This window comes from Sebastes fasciatus, chromosome 23, assembly GCF_043250625.1.
Source record: "Sebastes fasciatus isolate fSebFas1 chromosome 23, fSebFas1.pri, whole genome shotgun sequence".
Taxonomy (NCBI): domain Eukaryota; kingdom Metazoa; phylum Chordata; class Actinopteri; order Perciformes; family Sebastidae; genus Sebastes; species Sebastes fasciatus.
The window spans coordinates 17,178,043-17,196,364 of NC_133817.1; positions in this window are offsets into that span (position 1 = coordinate 17,178,043).

Sequence of the window (18,322 nt, forward strand, 5' to 3'; positions counted from 1 at the left end):
TCTGTAATCTGCAAAATGACGGGCTGAATATCACAATTATACGTCGTCTCAATCAAGACATGTAGTAGGATAGTCTTGTAGTTAATGGTCTTATCAACAGGTATTATGCAAAACACACAATCCCTGATAATCACAGACGAAAACAAGCAAATAAACACTGTTTGAGGTAAGATTACACAACGAATGATTCACACTGAAAATTAATAATGAGGCACTTTCTCTAACAAGATAGGAATGCTAATACTGAATTATACTGCAAGGAACAAAGCGGCAAAAAGCTCTTGAAAAAAAGCTCTTCTGTGGAAATTATGGAAATTACAGAATTACTTACTAAATATTGTGATCAATCCCACAAATATTCAACAGAGTCAAATGCATTCTGTGTTTTTAAATGCATGTTATATAATATAACATTCTCTTTGTGAACATTAATTTGCTGAAAAAGCACCCAAAAAGGACATGACATCATTTGTTTATGCAGCCAAAGCACAACCACAATACCACTGAAAAACAAAGGCTCTTCTCAGTTTTTGGAATTTTACTTGAAATTATCCGCAAAAATAAAGCACAAATTACCACCACACTTCAGTTCTTTGTTATCACAGGACAGTTCACTTCCTCTCTATAATGTTAAGACCTTTTTCTACTGTGCAACCAGGACGGAGAGGGTCCAGTTAGTATGACATCATGACATCTGCACAAAGACAGTCCCTCTATGCGCTAGTCCACTCAATAATTCCCCACTCTGTTCTCAAATGCTATCTGCTGAATGTGTGAAGAGCACAGTTAAAAATGAAGACTTGTCTGGGCTATTGCCCCCCTGGGAACAGGTTAGCAGATCAATACGGCCAGTGTGCCTGATAACATTAGACCGTCCTTAATGGCACTAATGAAGAGAGTGGTTGACAGATACTCAGGGAGACTTGGGTCAGAGAAAGAAACAGTCTGTTAGCCGCAGAGCCATAAAACGGGTGATTGTCACATTTTAAAATGTATTTTAATGACCGTAGTTGCGTTGTAAACTGTGTTCATTCATTATTTCTTAACACTTAAGGGATGGTACAAGACATCTTAAAAGATATAGTTCATTTGCTACGATAGATGAGCAGCTTTTATGGAGCAAATGGAGAAAATCCAAAAGGAACTGATCAAAAAGTAGGTGTGAATTTGTGCAAAAATGATCAATTATTCACTGTGAAATCTCACATCTAACAACATATGGGAGTTACAACAAGCTTTTGGTACAATCTGCACATTGCGAGTGAGTCATTCTTTAGAGTCTCTGTGATTCAGAGTCTCTGTCCTGCACACCAACTGTGAGTAAAAGGTTGAGAAGAATAGAAAACAACATCAAGTTTCTGAGGGGGGATTTCAGTGTCCTTTGTAACATCAGGTCACACTGTGCTGAGAATGACTGATTGCACGAAATGTTATCAGTCTTTCAAAATGTCAAAGAAAGCTACATCTCTGCTGACATTTTGATAAATCAGACCCTATTTTGCTCCATCACACACAGATATCCACACACACAGAGAGAGAGCAACCTGCTGCTGAAAAGCCTCAGCAGGATCTTTGCACTCACACACACACACACACTACTTATTATAACACCCCCAGCGCCTGACTGCTGCTGGTCCACAGTCCTGATAAAGGACGAGCAGAGAGATAAAAGGCACAAAAGAAGACAGTGTTAACGTACCTCACAGCAGACGTCTTGGTTTTTAACTTGAGGAACTGCTGTGATGCAGCAGTGAGGCTGTGGACTGTCGACTTCTCCCGGTCTTCTGTCTTCTTCTTCTCCGGGATGGAGGACTCAGGAGGAGAGCTGCTCCTTCGGCTGCCTCCTCCCTGCCTCTGGCTCGCTCTGCTACTGTCTCAGCCCCTCTCACTATCACTATACCTCCCTCCAATGCTGCTCCCCCTCCTCCTTTTTTACTCCTCCTCCTTTCCTATAACCTGCTCCCTCCTGTCTCTCGTCTCTCCTTCACCATCCTCCTCCTCCTCCTCCTCAAACTCCAAGGGTGACAAAGGGAATCAAGGCGTTTATCATTAGTTTTTTACACAGAATATGCTTGTTGTTTTGCTAAAACATCATACATTTTCTGTGTTTCATGGTTCAGAAAAAAAGCCAAATCTGTGTGATGACATTACATGATGTGGACTAAAGCTGCAATTAACAATTATTTTCATTATCTGATTATTTTTTCCAATCAACAAATGAATTGTTTTGTAGATAAAAGGTCAGAAAAAAGGGAAAGATGCACATTATGATTTCTAAGTCCAACTTGACGTACTCACATCAACAGTCCAAAACCTAAAGATATTCAGTTTACTGTCATATACGATAAAGAAAAGCAGCAAATTCACATTTGAACAAACTAGAACCGGGAAATGTGTCACATATTTTCCTGTTTTTTTTTGCTTCGATTGAATAATCGACTAATCGTTCCAGCTCTATTGTGGACTTAAATGATGGTTCGGCATTGAAATTCAGGCAAAAAGCACCATCCTTTATTGATTTCCCTTATTAAAATGATACAAATCTCAGAAGAAGAGATGTAGATAAAGATACGCAGATGAGCTAGTGAGTTATTTTTAAGATAATTCAGACAGTATGGGGCTGAAACTCAATATCAAAAGGCTGTTGCTCATGTTTTGTACATTCACTGATCGTATCTCATCACATCTGGTGCGTTACAGCTTTCTCACTCAATGAAAAGAAATGTGAGGATTTACGAACACAGAAAAAAAAAAGAAAAAAAGAGGCTTGTGGCTCAGGAAAGGGCTTTGGATAACATTATATCGCCCAGATGTGTGCTCCCACCACTGACAGGTGTATAAGATTAATTTATTACCTGGCTTTTTGGAGCCAGATGACCACTCGTGGATTCCTCAGCACTGGCCAGTTCTCGGTCTTTTCCTCTCTCCGTCTCTTTCCCCCTCTCTCCCATAATAGAGAGCCCTCCACTGCCTCTGCCCCTGTTTCCATAGTGACACTTTCCCCGATTCTGGCTCCACATAATCAAGTGAGCGGGATAGGGGTGGGGGTTGGGGGCGAGAGAGAGGCAACTGGGAGTGTGGTTGAAGGAATGGCCAGGATGATGGGAGGAAAAAAAAGGGCAAACAGCGAGAGATAAAGGAGCAAATAATGAATAAAGAGAATATCAATAAAGACTGTTTGTCGGTGTCTTCGGCTCCGGTCCATCTCCGCCCGATGTTGGGTTCGGCTTTGGAAACATATGGTTGAAATAATTATCACGCTCATCAAACAACTGGAAGGCCACTTGTGCCGTGTGACAATGCTCCCACCAGAGCAGAAATGAATGATGGGATAGAGTTGATCAATCTGAATTTTAATGTGAGGCGTGCTCAGCGTGAGTCTACCGCATGATGCCAGGCGGTGTAACAAAGTAATGTACAGCGTTTGGACCAAATGTGATAGTTAAGCCATTCTGCTTTTGTCTCCAGGGTCGGTCAGTCCACCACTTTGATCCAGACATCTTTTGGGTGTATAGCCATGACATTTTGTACTGACATTTATGTTCCTGAGACGATGATTCCTACAGCGTTTTAGCATTTTGCCCAAAACACAGTTGTGTCGTGTGGTTTGGACTCTTACTGTTGCTGGAAGCATAGACTGTATATAAAGATGGATGACATGACGGCTCCCCAAAAGTGAAGCCAAAACATCTTGATCGCCCCCTGGTGGCTGGCTGCAGTATAGGTCATAAATCCCCGCCCCCTCCATGTTAGCGGATCGGACCAAACTAAAAAGTCAAAGTACACGTCAAGTATATTTTTCCCAAAGATGGTTTCTGTCATTTTAGGTAGTAGAAAGTGTTAATACTTCGTTTTAATTATTATTTTTAGTTATTTGATGCTATAAAAAGGGGATTAGACATCATGATTGGCAGCTGTGAGTCTCTCGCTGACAAGCAGCGGCCGTGCTCAGGGTCACGATTGGTTCGGGCGGTGACCTCGATACCGCGGCTCCACCGCCCGATGGCTGGAAGAGGGGAACCAAATTATGCTAGGAAATACAGCAGCACACTTTACTCTGGGATGATGAATTATATAACACAACACACTGGATGCATTCCTTCATGCTGATAATTTCCTATTGAAATAGAGCAGCTGGTCTTCCTGGACGTGGCTCACTGTGAGGCATTTGTAAAGCAGTCAGTATGTTCAATAAATCTATTATAACAAATAAAGGTTAAATTTGTGCCACCATCACTTACTTTAAAAAAATAACAGTGAGGTCCCTATTAGGCATCAGAATGATTGCGTTGTACAGATCATTATTTTGCTGCATTGATCACCATTGAATGGGATTACCGTCGACTGCTGTTCTTCTTCTTGTGTGATCAACGAACGGCAGCAGAATGTCCGGTGAACTTTCTAATTCTCTATCGATCCTCCCCGAGCTGTTGTGTTGCCGCCTGCCTCCCTCCACCAGGAAGGTCAGATGGCGGGGTCAGCCACTCGTGGACCCGGTACAGATTTGGAGTTGTGATTAAAAGGACACTTCTCCAGGGTGGACACCGGGGGTCACGAGGATCGAATGTGGGACTTTGGGGCTTATAAGATGGTTTCTCTGACCACAAGGCTTCTCTGCTGTTGTTGTGCTCAAGGAAACGAGAAACGAGGAAAGATACAGTCATACCTCCACCAAAATAAATTGCTTTTTATTTGGAAAAAATTATGTATCTTTATTTTTTCGCATTTCTTAGTTCCTTTGGGCACAAATAACAAAGAGCAATTTCTTTCTCTTGTTTTTCGTCTTTTTTTTTTAATTATGAGCATTTACCGAAAGGTAGAGATACACATTTACAGCAACAGTGCATTTTCAATAATCTGCATACATTTTTCTCTATTAAAGTGAAATAAAGGAATTATTTTAAGCCTACATATCTTTTTATGCAATGCGTCAAAATGGAGAAATAAAACATTAAGCATTTTTAAAAGATTAATAGATAAAATAAAGTATTTCCTTCACACTTTAGTGGTCAGAGGTGTCAATGATCTAATGATCAGAGGGAGGTGGCCAATGTCTTCAACTGTTTTGGTGCTTAAAGTGAATCTATAACTTCACCACCTTTAATAAATTCAATTCACTCTGGGGATTTGCTAATACAGTCTTGCTTGGTCTGGTATGAACAGTAGCTTATGGTGGACCTAAGTCAGTTTCCAGACTTACTTGATTACTGACTGTGTATTGAAATCTTCTTTAAAAATGGTTGATACTGATATAATAATTTCAAGAAATAAATCATATTTATCATATTGACAACAGTTTTCGACCAGACTTTGTATTCCACGGAAATATTCATTATTATGAAAAAAAAAAGTTGCAACACTTCCTTTTACCATACATTAAATGGACATCTCTATTGTTTGGTAGAACATGTTTGTGAAAATCTATTACAAAGTCAGACATTTTGGTAGTATTCAATTACATCATTCTGTTCAGTAAGCCCTCTAAAACTAAACTAAATTAAAAAAAAGAAAAAACGTATAAAAAACTCCACCATAAACAGGATTCCAAGAGTGATTTATCTGCTGCTTACTTCCTGTAAGGAAGCCAACTGAAAGGGGTTGTGTCTAGCGGGTAACCTACAAATTGCAAAAACCTGCAAAAACTCTCGCAACACTTGCTGCCCGACAATCTATCCTAACCGTAACTATTCAAGGTCAACCGTAACCATCATGCGAGAGTTTTGCAAATTGTTGGGTACCAGCTAGACACGACCCCTGAAACGGTCTGTTTCCGAAAACTAAAGTGCATCCTGGAGATTTTTTTGAGGTCTAACATACTTGAACTGAGTGCCGGAGATGGCATCACATTGATTTAAGATATCCCAAATCAAAATGTGCTCTTAACAGTTTAGAGGACCATTAAAGGGTTAAATATGATGTCATTTTGTGCCTTTTTAGCTAGAAATACTGCAATAAGAGACACAGATTTGACTCTAAATCCCATATGTTTAGATTTGTATATGAACCAGAGATAAACATCTCTTCAGTATTCTTATTAGGGCTGTCTCAGTGGTGTCACTTTTACATATTTGGAGCAAGAAAATTGCACATCCTGTCTCTCTGAGAAAGCCAAATTGGATGTTGGGCTTCCCCATAACCACCATGTTGGCAACATCCCTATCATCCAATTTGGTGATTGCCTGCCTATAAGAGTAGCCTACTACCTGGCCGAGTACAAACTTGTCTGAAAGATTTATGTCTCTCTAACTCTAAATTCCAATCTCAGCCTGTTAGTTATCCCCGGCTTTAGTTTAGTTGGCAGAATGATTGACAGCCGGCTGATTGGGGAGCTGTGGATTTCTGTGCCCTCAAGTCAGATTCTGGAGGGATTCAACCAATTACCGCTCAAGGGCATCAAGACAAGGTGCAGAGGGTTGACGCCAGTGCAGGTTGTACTCTAACCCCTCGTGGCGCTTGTGCACGCCAGAGGGTACAGTAGGATGCAGAGACAAGGAACGGCAGAGATTACGGAAACACAATCAGACCTGGCAGGTTATGTCTGTCGTAATTGGAAGAAAGAGACTTTTTCTTTTGCTTGGGAGTGAAACCTCGAAACAAAGGGAGAAGCAGGAGGTGGATGACAAGCTTGTGTCACTGTCAGTGGTTGTGTGTGTCTTCTTAAAGAAATAGACCTCACCTAGAATATCGGCTTGCAGTCTATTCCCCTATACATGATGATGATAACTGCAAACGGGTCAAAATACTGTATGTGTGCAGTATGGAACACCAAATCATCTACTTTTACTTTTTAAATATTGCGGTCCATAATTTCCTAATAATTTGCTAATAAGTCCAAGGAAGTTTCCTGGAAAGACATGATGTAATTTGGTGGTAAATAGGAATTTCCTTAAATAAAAGCTTTATTGATTTTAAGTACATATTCATTCTTTATTTTTGTGTATTATTGGAAACTATACATTTTCATATATGTGGAATTGTTTGCATGCCTTTTGACACATTTCACATTTTTGTCCATTTAACTGGCCTGCAGTGAGTTACCTAATCCAACAAGACAAGTTCCAACAAGTATTGGGGTTTGGGCATAGACTGTATATAAGAAGTGAACGTAGTCACCGTGACGTCACCCATTGTTTTGTGGACTGCCGTTTTGAAGCCTCGATATCTGCATTTTTGCAACCAGAAGTGACACAAGAGGGTGGAGCTAAGTACAACCGAATGCTGCATAGGACATTTTTAGGTAACCAAAATGGTTATAATTAACTTTCATGAACTGAAAACACACTGTGAAAGGGTTAAAGTCTAAGTCTAAAATGAAAACACGGACAACTCCCAGACCGGACAACGCCATGGTAGCGCTCTGTCAATCACAAGGTATTCACGCTCTAAAGCATACCCTGCTTTATGGTCTATCTGACCCTAAATGGGACCATAATTTACTAAATGAACATCATGCTGTATTGAAGAAGACTTGAAACTAGCGATTGAGACCATAAACTCATGTTTAAAATATTTACTGAGATAAATCAAGTGAGAAGTAGACTCATTTTCTCATAGACTTCTATACAATCAGAATTATTTTATTAGAATCATACCAATTGCACATTATGTTTATTTCCTCTATAAGTAGTACCAAATATACAGTAGTTTATTTGAGGAAACTTGAACCTCATTAGGATTCTTCAGGAAATGACTGACCCAGAAAATAAAGTGTTACCATCATATTACATCTACTACTTTCCCAATTATGAAGCCCTTTTCCTCAGTAAGCTAAAAAGTGAAATGTCATCTCAAACCTATAACGAATGTGCCCTCAAAGGTTACAAAAGAGCAGTATAGATTTAATAATGCTTTAAAAAAAACAGAAGGTTCTGTTCAATACACGTCTGCACCAACCCATTTAATGTCAGCATGGACTACTTGTCGTGTTAACAGGTAAATCATAACGTGTGCTATCTTTGAGTTAACTGGTGACATCCATTTATAGCATTTTCCGGTAGACGGTGAATATTTACAGTACATTATGATTTATGCATTTATTGTAACAGGTGTTCCAATCTCAAATCCAGTGCAATGTAAATTCATGCAGCTGAAAATTAAGGTTTACAAAATATTATATTGACATAAAAGACAGGTTTCAAAGAAAGAAACAACATTATTATAGCCGTGCTTTTTGTTAGATTAGTGATGGTCCATTGCTGTGTGCACTGTGTCATATCGCGCGTGTGTGTGTGTGTGTGCGTGCGTGCATGCGTGTGTGCGTGTGTGTGTGTGAGAAAGACACACAGAGGGAGAGCAGACACCGACTTGTAAATGATGTCTTTCATCTCTTGACTTCAGATGTGGCTGTCACCCACTTCCATTATACGGCAGGATGAAGTGGGACACACAAGACAGACTGTAAGACGGGAGTGTGAGAACAAAGGGAGACGAGAAACATGCACATACACACACACACACACACACACACACACACACACACACACACACACGCACACACACACACACAAACACACGCACACACTGGACTGGTTGGACTCATATAATCACAGAAAGCGAGGAGAGGAATTATTCTTCTTACTTGAACTCGCGATGTTAAGATTTCAGGACAGTTAATCTCGGGGAGATCTAGGTGTGGAAAATGAATGAGCAACACTCTCAGCTCCCTCAACAAACACCACTGTGGTGCCCTTGAGGAGGCCACTTAAACCCCAGATCGCTCCAGTGGAGCTGCTCAGCAGCCAACAGCATCAGACTGTGGCTGCACTGAGCGAATGTCTGCATGAATTTGAAGCTCAGGGCTGAAAAAAGCAGCCAGCAAAACCCCACCCAGGATATATTTTTAAAGGAATTCTGAACCTAGGAAGCACTCAGGGGAATATAAATTCATTTAAGCCAAGGCTACAAGGTGTAAAGTAAAAGTCCCTTGAGGAAATTAAAGTGTGATAAAACAGGACATTCACATATTACAGTAATACAGCCGGCCGTGTTCACCTTGGATATCCCGGATCCCAGAGTAATTCCTTTCACTCTCTCCTATCAGAATCACTTCTTATGTTTTCAATGACAGCTCGGACAGCAGTGAGGGGGAAATTGAAATTGCTTTCCAGTGTCTCCAAACTCCAATTTCCAGGTAGATTTCCTTTTAAGAGAATAATCCATTGGCTGGATTTCATGAGGAAGTCTCACTTGTCAGAAGCAGAAAATGTCCGGTGTTCTAGCTGAGACACAGATTATGGATTTTTTTTTACAGGTCGTAACGATTAATTAATTTAGTGTTATACCAAGTCAAACTGGATTCCCAAAGTCATATAACAAGTAATTAGTGGTAGAGGTCCCATAACAGCGATATCCTCGCTGTTGAAGTCCTTTGCTAAGACAGTGAACCCCTGTGAGGTCAAGCTCATAACCTTTATATATGGAGAGAACGTACGACGTCACCCATTGGTTTGTGGAGTTCAGCATTTTGGCCATCAGCATCTTGGGATTTTTGCAACCGAAAGTGACACGAGAGGGTGGAGCTAAGTACAACCGAACGCTGAATAAGACATTTTCAGGTGATTAAAGGTTATAATTAACTTTCATGAACTGAAAACACACTGTGAAAGGGTTAAAGTTGTAAAACGAAAACGCGGACAACTCCCAGACCAGACAAAGCCGTGGTAGCGACCTGTCAATCACAAGGTAGCCACGCCCTAAAGCATCCCCTGCTTTATGGTCTATTTGACTCTAAATGGGACCATAATTTACTAAATGAACATCATGCTGTATTGAAGAAGACTTGAAACTAGCGATTGAGACCATAAACTCATGTTTACAATGTTTACTGAGGTAATAAATGAAGTGAGAAGTAGGCTCATTTTCTCATAGACTTCTATACAATCTGACTTCTTTTAGCAACCAGAGGAGTCGCCCCCTGCTGGCTATTAGAAAGAATGCAAGATTAAGGCACTTCCATTTGGCTTCACTTTTCAGACCCGGAGGTTGCCCACTGGTCAAGTTATGTTATTCTGGAGCGCAACCTGACATCAAATGTCCACTAGATATGTTGTAAGATTTATATTTTCATTTCACAAATCAACTTAAAATAAGCAAAATAAGGGGATTGCAGATGAAAATTTGCCTTTTCGCTAGATCTGACACATTAACATTATATTGTGTAAAATGTGTTAGGCCCCTGATAAATATACTGTTAAAGTAAAGAATAGAAAGAAAGAAAGGACTGGAGGTTGGCTGTCCATGATTCTCCAAACATGGAGAATCTGATTTCAAATTCAAGAGTGCAATTTATTTTGCTGCGACGATGCTCCATGTTAAGGCTTGTTGGTCGTCAAATGAAACCACTTGTCATCTTAGAAAAACCCAAGATTTTCAAGAACATATCTGTTTTTTGTGTCTTACCCTAGAGCAGTGATTCCCAACCTTTTTTGTCTGCTGTACCCACAAAGCCCTGTCAGGTGCCTCCTCATCAATACTGGCACTCATATTCAAAAGGTGTTCATTTCAATTGATTTTAACTGGATGTTAGTTAACAATATTAACTGATATTGAAAAGTTTGGTATTTAACCATGTCATTTTGAATCCATCATAATCTTTATTCCACTGGGATTAGTGGGAATCAATGCCAATGATCACATAAAACTGTAAAAAATGACCCTTCAGCTGATTTACACCTGTGACATTGAGGTGATTGTAGCATTACTGGGAGGAACAGGCCCTTTTTCATGGAAGACATTTTGACACAGTAGAAGCACGTGTGTAAATAATTAAATGAATGATGGCTGAATTCCATTTAGTTGCTTGGATTTCAGTGTTCCCGGTATGTTGCATGCTGGCTCACTGTCACTCTCACCGGGACACTTAAATATAACAGAGCCATCATTAGTGTTATTGGTTAAACACCTGTGCTTTTCCTACTATTAAAGTCAAAATGGCTGCTATGAGAAAGGCCCATTCTACATAAAAAAGGGTTTTTGTGTGGCTGCCTGTCACTAGTGATGTTACGTGTTGTGCCGAGGCTTCGGAGCGTGTGTCGAGTACTCCAGGAAGTTTTCCACGATGCGCGTATCGAGGCTTGTATCGTTTTAGACCAATGACGTCGTTAATGACGTCTGAAGCCTCGCTTCCCGGCCATACCGCTGACTGGTTCATGAAGTGGTTCAGATCTTCACTGGTTAAACCAACGCAACTTTCCAGAAGTGACACAGAACACTAATATTACCCCTCCTGCCATTATTATATTATATTACACTACACTACAATACAATTATTGACCAAAGGATTGGTGTACACACATAAGATGCATTACTCATAAAACAATTACAGTTTATTATACATGTATGTTATATACTCATAATATACTTACTAGAAAATAGACATTATATTATATATTATATAGATATAAATGGATTACATGGTAATGTATATTTTTTTCATTGTTTATAGTCATTCCCAACAGCCTTTACTGGCTCTAAATACAGTATGTCACAGATCACATGGTTAAGATCATATCTGCATGTTTTACAGTCTTTGGCCACTAGGTGGTTTCGTGTGCACATGAAGCCTCGAGAAATGAACCCTTTTCCGAACCAATTTGCTGGAAAGCTTCAATGCTTCATGAAGCTTCAGCTCGCCATCACTACCTGTCACTGGAGGTGAGTAGAAAATAAATTGGAATGAGGAAGAGCTCAGGGTGCAGAAGTCGGTGCAAAAAAGGCAGTGCTTTTTTGTTAATTATAAATATCACAATGAACAAAGGAGAAGAACAAAAAGTCCCAGGAAACTTAACAAATAAGTTGAAAAATATCTGCACTCACACAGCCTCACTGCAAGCTGTCACCAACACCAACTCTCCCACAGTAAATGGCTGCATGGCTTTATATACCCCCTCCTGGCTCCACCCTAATTGGACTGAACCACTGCATGGGGGTTAGGAAAACCAGAAAGGGGAAGTTCATACTGAAACCTGTTTTAAAAACCTGAAACAGGGACAAAGCAAACATATGAACAGACAACTATTTCAAGGCGATCAATTATTAATAAACTCTTCCCTCCTAGAATTATTATGCTCCCCCACCCTTAATCAGTCAGAAGGAGTAAGAAACTACTGGGCCCTCCCATTCTTCTTCAGCCTAGGATTGCCATTGAACCCAATGAAACTACTAACAAGGGAAAATCACAATTAGTGAACATTAATAAGGTGAATACACCCAGGCACAGATAAGCACTAAAACATGGTCAAGAAACACCATTTCATTTCATACATCTTAGTGATTATTTCAGAAATAAACTAACTAATTTATGGCTTCACCCTGTGTCTAACTAGGCACAGGTGGCCTCACTAAACCTGATGACAGATGATTGCCGGCAGTAGGGAATCTGGGCAATGGGAAAGGGTATGTATAAGAAAGCTTTTGACAGTGATACTGATAGATTTTACTGAGTTTAGTTTCGGATAACAAACTGCACTGAGTGGTGCAGGGATGATGTATTTTTGTAGGCCAACCAGGAAGTTAGAATCGCCCTGGGCAAAAATCCAATGGGATTTTACTATTGGGTTTTGGATTCTTGCAGAAAATAAGCTCTGTGGCAAACAAACGTTTATGATATTTACACGTTTTGTTCAGCAAGATAATCTCCACAAATGAACATTTGAATTTTGAAGTGTAAATGCAATGACCATAAGTAAAAAGCTAATAAACAAACTACGGTTGCATGAGTTGCGAGTATACACCAAGAGGCTGCCAAGGCGGACGAGTCGGCGCGATGACGTTTGGTCTCATTTAGCCACTTGTTAGCAACCGCCTTTTTTAAGGCACACAAGAGTGGGATATTTACTGATGTATTTTATATCGTGGAAAACCTTAATATTTCAGAACCTTGTGTTAACCACAGACCTTATTACAACCGGAAGTGCTAAAATACTAACTCATTTACGGGTTTTAGGACTAATTCCTGCAGCACTCTATTAATTTGTATCTACAGTTTATAATCCACCACCTCTGTGATCTAAATAGTTCCTCATTCCAAATCTCTTATGTCAGGATTTGACTCAGGAGCTCATGACCACTGTATTTTTGTTTTTTAACAGACCAAAATAATGTCAATATGAGGCATCAAAATTCAGTTTTACGGGTGTTTGTTTTACTTTGTTTTATCAAGGACCCCATTAGTTAATGCCAAAGGCAATCACTGCTCCTCCTCCTCGGAGTGAGCCGGGCTGAAAACACAATTAGATAAACCTTAAAGTACAGTAACAATTCACATAGCATTAGGGCAGCAGTGTTAAATAAGTTTAACAGACATTTGCTCGAGGACAGGAGAGACAGAAGGGAAGTGGGGGTTGTTACTATTCACCAGCTAAACTGATCTTAATGAGAGCTGCATGCGGAAGAGGATAAGCAGCACTCTTCACCTATACCAAGACCCTGGCTGCTGAGACGGCTTCATTAAGCCCAGCAGACTATGGGCTGTCACTCCTGAAAATGGGCAAGGCGGCCAAAGGACTGGGAAACAACAACACAGTAATAACGTTGACATTTACAATAGGCGTCGGGTATCATATCCAATTTCTCCCTGCACACCCTTAATTCCTTTTTAATTGCTTTTCCGTGTTGGTTCCGGGATAAGGCTGTCTCTCTTCATTTATGAAAGTGAAGAGATGGGGACAGTGGTGTGTGGGGGGACGGCAATGATGGCATACGTATGTGTGTCTGTGTGTGTGTGTGTGAGGGGGGGTATATGATGCTAAAGGGAGGTGGTGTTGGTTGCAGGCGAGTTACAAGGCCAATACTGAGATAATTGGTGCCCGCTTCAAACAAATCAAATACTTTTTAAAAGAGCTTTGATGAAACACTTTAGAAATCATTTGATGAAAAATAACTGAAGAATTAAATGATTATGTTATACATGATTAATTATCCTGCAGCACGCCACTGAATGAATACGTTCAGAGTTTCAAACGCATCGTCCTTAAAGAGTGGATTATGGTGCAAAATGAGAAACAAGGAGCCAAATCCCTGTTGTCATCAAAGTATGTTTCATGTAATCAACATTAATCAGTGTAACTGTACCAAAAAGTGAGACAGGATGCATAAATACAATTTAAATGGTTGGGAATGGCCATCTAAAGAAATAGTTTGACATTTTTGGGAAATATACTAATTTGCTTTCTTGACGAGAGTTAGATGAGAAGATCGACAACACTCTAGTGTCTGCGTTTTAAGTGAGAAGCTGGAGCCAGCAGCCTGTAAGCTTAGCTTAACTAAACATAAAGAATGGAAAGCGGGGAGAATGCTTACTTTAAGATAATCGGTTGCTGTCTGTAGCGTCATATTTCACGCACTGTCATGTGTGGTGTCGATCTTCTCGTCTAACTCTAGGCAAGACAGTGAATAAGTTTACATCCCAAAATGTCAAACTGCTCTTTCCCTAACAGGAAATGCATGAAAAATACAGTTTTGTTCCGCGCTTTTTAAGACTGAGCAGTAAACAACATCAATCAAGCATCAGGTCCATCACGCTGCTGCCTGACTGACGGCACAGCCCAGTGCACCGCATAACTTGGCAACCCTGTAGTTACTTTTATCCAGCAGAGTGTGTGGTGGTTAATCAAAGCCCATAATTTCCATAATTCATGGATGCCCATCTGTTTGCCACCTCCTCCCATGCCCAGTGCAGAATAAACAAATTCAGGAGAGGGGCCAAGGGGCTATTTAATGACAGCATCAGCCATGGCTCGTGCAAATATCCACACATACACACACACAAATGTGGTCTAATCAATCTTCCGGCACAACTATAATTCATTCTAAACACAATTGTTTAATCCATCCAAGGTGCAACATTTGCATCATAATTCACAAATTGAGGTTAACTAATTAGGCTTCATGAGTGTGAGACTATTACTCATCCCCATCACAGGGTGCCTTTTAGAAGACTTTCAGATAACTCACATAAAAATCTCTCATCTCTCTATCCCGACGGTTTCTCACCACTAAAGTCTTGTCACACTACGGCATCATACAGATTTCCTTCTGATAATATCAAACTACTTTGATGTTATTGCGAGCCCAGGGACGGCTTTGTGATTGAATCGGCAGAGCTCAGGATAGAGAAAGGAGTCGATAATAGCTTAGCGGGAAGTGGGTTTGTTGTATGAATCAGGGATAAATTCTCACCTAACAAACATTTTAGAAGTAAAGCAGCCAATAAAGAGCTAAATCTGACTCTTCCTCTCACTCGGGGAGCGGTACGATGCTGTATTTTCTCTATTTTACCATTTTTGGGTCTAATTTAGAAAACTATTTTGATTGACAACATTTGGTAACAGTTTAGATCAGTGTTTCCCAGACTTTTTTCTGGGGACCCACTTTTTAAAAATGACAAACCATTGCGACCTAATTCAATATAGTCCTTATCTGTAAATGGTGAGATGAGCAAATTTGTAGTAAATTAACATTTTTGCACCTGATTTGATTGTTATCAGGCCATTAAATAGGCGTTATCAGTCGCTATAAGCACCATAGATGTGGGTCAATAGGGGCCTTCTACGCCTACTACGCTGTAAAAGTGAAAGTGAAACTTAAAAGAAACACGTTCTAACATGTAAAACTGAATGAAACGCCACTTTTTGAACACAAACACAAAAAGGCTTTTTTAGGTTAAGGCAACAATACAACTTCTTTATAGGTTTAGGCAACAAAAAAACACGTAGTTTAGTTTAGGGAAAGACATTGTGTTTGGGGTTAAAATAACTACGCACAAAAGACAACAACACATTGTTGGTTTCACACAGGATTTGAACTCCAGTCCTGTGTCCCATTCATCATCCCCCAACGTCCACCCCTTATGGAGATCACACTAACACTGTCTACACTACAGCGCCTGACCTCTGCTTCTGCTCCTATCATGATTACTATGGTCTCTAGAGGTCGCTGTCGTGATCTTTTACAACTTCTTTCGGTGATCTACTATGTGAATAGATGATAAAACCTACTAATGGGGGTAGTAGGCCCCTATTGACTCACATCTATGGGGCTTATAGCGACTGATAACGCCTATTTAATAACCCGACAACAGTCTAATCTGCTGATTTTTATCGCCATTTCCGCATCACCTCATATTATCTTGAATAGGTAAACCAGCCATGTTGAAAAGATTTGTTTTATGCAAGAGCAAGAGAAGAATACAAGACGTTAAGGAATAAGGATGTATATTGTAATAAAAATTTGATTTAACATCTTTAACATTTTCTCCACAAGCCTCTATTTGGCACACTATACTGATATAGGAAAATCATATTTTAACTGAATAATACTGTAGTGGTATAATGGCTGGAGGCTTAGCTGGTGCCTGCATGCTGAGAGCTGCTGTCACTTACTTACAGTTTTATTCCCTAATGAGATATACTGTATAATACATCACCAAAAGTGATGCCTGCTTAAAAAAAGGCAAACTATTAAATCTAATGATGACACCTTATAAACGATAAGAGACAAAGATGGTTAAAAAAAAACAGGTTGGATGAGTTTAACAGCATTTAATGCTACAAATCTTCAGGTGTGGTCTGGTGTGAGAGGGTCACAGATGTAATAAGAGCCCCTCTGACCCAGCTGTTGAGCTCCATTTAAAGTATTAATACACTGGGGACAGAAAGATGACTTTTCCCTCAAACACACCTGGTGTGAGAACCAAAGTTCTCCAACTCAGTAAAGTATCAAAAGTTGAAAAATTAATCTGAAACTGGGTGTTATGTGGAGAAACTTTTATTCCGGTCTATCCTGGCTGTGTAGTCTGTCTGTCTTCGAACACAAAGCCGGCTGACCGGAGAGCCGAGAGCGATTCTGACAGTTACTTGACTTCTGAAGTGCAGGTAAAGAGGCTGCCGAGGCTCTGCTTCCTTCAATTCAGAAACATATTAAATATTAAGTTGTTTTTATCCTTCGCAGATTTGGAGAAGGTCATCCGGGCTTTTATCTCATCTCGTTTAGACAACTGCAAAAGTCACCCTCACGTCTCCGGCTCGTTCAGGCTGCAGCTTTTCTTTGCTGTAAGTGCGAGAGCCAAGTAGCACCCCAAATCATTTAATCTATATTTTGTTGTAGGATGAGTGTCATTTTCCTGATATTACCAGTTCTTGAAATGGTGACAAGTATTTTGATTTTGGGGATACGATACTGGGAGACTGTCAGCCTACACACAACTCATTTCTTTTGTGAAGCCGAGGCATGTGGATTTCTCCATGCTGAAGCGCTGTGTTAGGAGTGATACTTCACAAAGGCTTATAACAAGTTTATGGCTTCTTCTTTACCCTCTCCGAAACCAAAAACACAAGAGCAGACTTGTAACAACTGGTAAGAGACTGGTTACAATATTAGTCTTATCTTGCATTTTTCCCCACATTGCAATGCAAGAACTTTTTTATTTCCATGTTTTCAACACAAATCATTAACTGGTGAGAAAGCAGATCATTTGCTTGGAAGCTTCAAAAGCCTCAGTCTTTTAGCACAATATCATGCCGTCAAATTCATGTTTAAGAGCCCTTCACGTGGTTCTCATTTTAAAACAATTTGGTGTGGAAATACTAAAAGACAGCTGGACACAGCGTTTCCAATGAGCTCATGGAGCCAACATTAGTTACTGTTGATAAAAATCTGCCAGCAACAGTTGTTATTTCAGCCGACAAAATTGTCAGTCATCATCTGCTTTTGTCTACTTCTTTGTGAAATCAAGGACCCACTGTTTTCTAAAATACTAAGAATGTTGCAGTGGTACATCTATCATTATCGTTGTGGCTGGCTGCAACCCAAAGTCATGGGAAGCAGTATAAATAGCACGGCATTATAAAGACATTCCGTGTGTGATGAGGACGCATTTTAGGCTTTTCATGTGTCATTTTTACCCCACGCAACAAAACTACAGTAACGCCTGCAGTTAGGTTTAGGCAACAAAACCACTCATTTAGGTTTAGGAAATATGTCATGGTTGGGCTTAAAATAAGTACGTAAATTAGGTAAAACTTTGTACGGAAACAACGTAACATAAGTACAGAAAACACGTCACAAACGTCTTTAACGTAACTTCAAAATAACTCAACACTTTAGGACATGACCACCAGTCTCCTGGTTCAAAGTCCTGTGTTTGTTGGACCCACCCGCCATAAGCAGCCATTCTTACTTTTTATTCTACGTCACTATCTCTGAGGGTAGCATATTTACGCGGATGCTTTTATATTGCAGTCAATACAGACTACATGGCGTACAAATGGCACGCCAAAAACAAGAACGGTGTTCTTATTGCATGCAAAATGACTTGCGAATTACT